Source organism: Nicotiana attenuata, chromosome 5 (genome assembly GCF_001879085.1).
Source record: "Nicotiana attenuata strain UT chromosome 5, NIATTr2, whole genome shotgun sequence".
NCBI lineage: Eukaryota > Viridiplantae > Streptophyta > Magnoliopsida > Solanales > Solanaceae > Nicotiana > Nicotiana attenuata.
In genome coordinates, this window is record NC_031993.1 from 17168850 (window position 1) to 17172525 (window position 3676).

At 36.3% G+C, this 3676-nt stretch overlaps 1 long non-coding RNA gene across 2 annotated transcripts; it reads left to right on the forward strand.

Annotated features, from left to right (window-relative positions):
• LOC109225421 lies at window positions 589-3594 on the forward strand. Of its 2 annotated transcripts, none has more exons than XR_002067913.1 (4): window positions 589-1000; window positions 1242-1392; window positions 2975-3334; window positions 3548-3594. It is a non-coding gene; the product is annotated as an uncharacterized LOC109225421 (long non-coding RNA). The 2 variants fall into 2 exon arrangements; XR_002067914.1 differs by having other exon boundaries at window positions 1256-1392.

Below are 3676 nucleotides of genomic sequence, written 5' to 3' on the forward strand. Positions count from 1 at the left end.
TTACATCTTTTACTTGTTTAATTTAGCGATATTTACCGTTTGTATTGAATTAATCCACGTATCCTTAAAACCACATATAAATTTAGTAGTTATCTATTTTTTAGGGTATACAGTTTGGCACCCACCGTGAGGCTAAGGATAATAGTGGAAATTTGATACAAATTTCCATAACGCACCCTATTTTACACTTGTTCTTTCAAGTTTAAAATGTTGAACTCCCAATCTGCCCCTTTGAACGTGGATGCTGAGTCTGGCCACCATGGCGAGAAAAACAATGTGGTATCCGGTAACGAGGGAGTTCCACTACTAGAAAATGGGCCCATGGCAACAGTTTTTTTTGCGACGGTTAAAAAAACGTTGCCATAGAATGGATATTGGAACGGTTGCAACTGTTACAGTAGCATTGGAACGATATCAGCACGCTTTAGCTATTAAACCGTTCTTATTACAAAATAACCGTTGCCATAGGTTTTTTTTGCCTACCAGTTTTGTGAACCGTACCAATAAATTTGTTTACGGGAACGGATTTTAATAAAAGTTTCTACTGGAACGGGTTTTTTTCCCTCCTCATTTTTTCCCATGAATTTTTCTAAACCCGCCAAGACTATCACTATCTATCTTATTTCTGATAAATTTTGTTAATTAATGTAAATTAAATAACAAAAACATTCCACTATCGACATCTCCAAGCCTATCTTCCAATAAACCCTTTCATCTCCCCATAGAACTCAAAGGCATCGACACCTCCAAAGCTCTCAATACCTTTCACCTTGAGAATTCCATCTATGGCTAACTCTAAATCCCCATATCCCCAAATCAAATCGTTGGCCTAACCCAATATCCCCAAATCTAAGTGTCGATCATATTTTGTTATTCGAAGAAGAGAAGGCATCAAAGAGAACAAAGGAAAAATCTAAAAGACACGATTAAAGGTGAGAAAACTACTTCAATCGCGAGAAAGTTTCGACCCAAAAGGCACTATGTGAGAAACTAACTTCAGGTGCAAGTTTTTCTTTTCTAATTTGGTTAATTTCTTCTTTAATACTTAGGATGTGAGCAATGTATTTGATTTCTTGCTTTGACTGTAATATTATTCAAGAAAAGAGGAAAAGGAAGCCCCCCGGTAGACTTTGTGTATTACTTATTTTCTGGGTTATTTTTGAAGGAGCAAAAATAGATTTTATGTTTCTATTTTGTGTATCTAGTTTAGTTTTTACTAATTTTAGGTGTTTAGTTTTTAGTTTTTGTTTTGTAGGAAAATATTGGGGAGGAGGGGGTAGGGTTTGGTGGTCGTTGAAGAAATTATGAGAGATTTGGGATCCTTTTGTTCGGTTGTTGAGGCTCGATCCTTCTCCAACATCCTCTTCTGGCTCAGCTGTGCTACATTTTGAGGTATAATATCAAATTTGTGATCCAACCATGCTACATTATTGATTATGTTTTCTTTATTCTGTATAAATTAATATCTGAAAGCATAGTCATTGCTGTTATGACTAGTCCAATACCCATCCTTTGAAGTTCAGTTAGCCCGGTGTTATCAAATTGCCTTTTTAAATTGCCATAGTTGCCAGAGTAGAGTTACCATGGAGTCACTTGATCAACATGAACATTGCCATGGATTGTGGGTGAATGTGTTGTCTAATAAGCCACGTGACATGATATATCTATAACCCTAATCATATCTTTTGTTTCCTACTGAACTTGCGCATGTTTACATTATCCAATCAAGGCATGAGCTAGCAGTATCTCTAGGTTTGCTTATTATCTTTTCTCTTCAATGGTTGGCAGATGTACCTACACTAAAAGCTTTTAGCTAGGTCACCCTGTTAAAAGTGCAAGTAACAATGTTGAGAAATGAACTCAATCTAGATTAGAAATAGCAACATAATATTTTTAGGTAATTTCCTTTCCTTGAATTACTCATTCTGTTTGTTTTATCCACTTAGTGTTTTGTTTACCTAATACAAAGCTAGAAGAAGTCAATGACCCATTCCTGAGATTGGTTACACCTACCTTGATCAATTAAGCAAGTAACGTGCCCGGTCTATAGGTCAGTGGTTGCGTCCATTTGGTTACCTTCCTGTATACTTGAACCACAAAAGTACTCCAATCACAGTGTTGCGTGTTTTCAAAGGCATCTCTTGTTGGAAGGGATTGGAACAATGAGAATAAGCATACGCTCTTGGAGAAATCTACTGAAGTGTAGTCTTTCTGCAGCGTTCACGTGATGATATTTTAAGAAGAGTAGTACAACAAGCAAATGGTATCTGTGGGTTTGGAAAAATGGTGGTTGGTGATAGTTAAATGCATCATCTATTTGCACTTTTAGTTATTTAGGTGAACTCATTGACTCTAAGCTGGTTTGGTTGGGTAAAGATGTATTCTCTTGTATTTTATTGTGTTAGTAGTACCCAAAAAGTAAGTTAATACCTTCTTTTGTGGTTAAAGTTCATAGTTGACGACTTCTGTTTTAATTGCATTTAGATTTGTGATATTCAACTGAAGAGGTCTAGCTTTAATGTTCTTTGGATAATAGGTCCGGCTGGGAATAATTTAGCAAATATTTTCAATCAATTTCTAATATTACCAAGATATCGGTAACTTAATTTTGGTTATAATTGGATTTACTCAGCGGGTTGTGCATGTTACATAGGCTCGCGCAGTCACTGGATTAAATGAACTTTAGTAGACTTCAGTATGCTAGGAGATATTTGAAATGAGCATGCTTGCAAGGCTAAAGCTTTTCCTTTGTAACTTCTTATTTTGCTTGTTTATAGTATCAGTGTTTCATTTGTTATCTTTTTTGTATTCTTCTTTTTTGGTTGTATTGTACAATTTATTAGCTGGTTATCACCAGATAATTAGTTGACTGAAAACTGCTTTAGTTTTTCACTGTATCAAATGAATTCTTCACTATGATTTTCACTTTTGCAGTTTCTTGACCTTAATACACCAAAATTGCTGTTGTTTCCAGATCTTTCCAATCTTTAAATGAAGGAAGCACTGATGACATGTCTTAATTAGTGAGGTTGTGAGAATATTTGGGGGCGGAGATGAAGCTAGCTGCTCTGTTGACTTCTGCTGGTGTCAATACTGCAGTGTGCGTAGTGCTGTTCTCCTTGTATTCGGTTTTAAGGAAACAACCGAGGTTTGTAAATGTTTACTTTGGCGCGAAGATTGCTCAAGTACGAGCAAGACAACAGGATGCCTTTCGCTTTGATAGATTTGTTCCTTATCCAAGTTGGATCCTTAAGGCACGGGAGACTTCTGATGAAAAAATATGTGTTACTGGGGGATTGGATGCAGTAGTATTTGTGCGGATGATTGTTTTCAGGTGAAATTGGAATTTTCAGCACTTTATTAGTTGTTAGATTTTCTAGTGTTCAAGAAAAGTCAATTTAACTTCTGATACTAATTTTAATGAATTAGTCTAAATTAGCTTCTACCCAGTGAATCTATTTGATCGATTTGCTAGAGTTGTCAAGATTAGTTTCCTCAATTTGCTGCTGCCCAGATTTAAAAGCTGTTGTTGCTCGATCATTAACAGCTGAAACAGTGCGCTTTGTTTGTGTTGCTGCTGCTCGTGGAAAGCATTAGTTGCCCTAATTCACCTCCGTAATCCCCACATGACTCCATTGATTGTGATGGAACTTCATACACGGATGTTCCAACACCC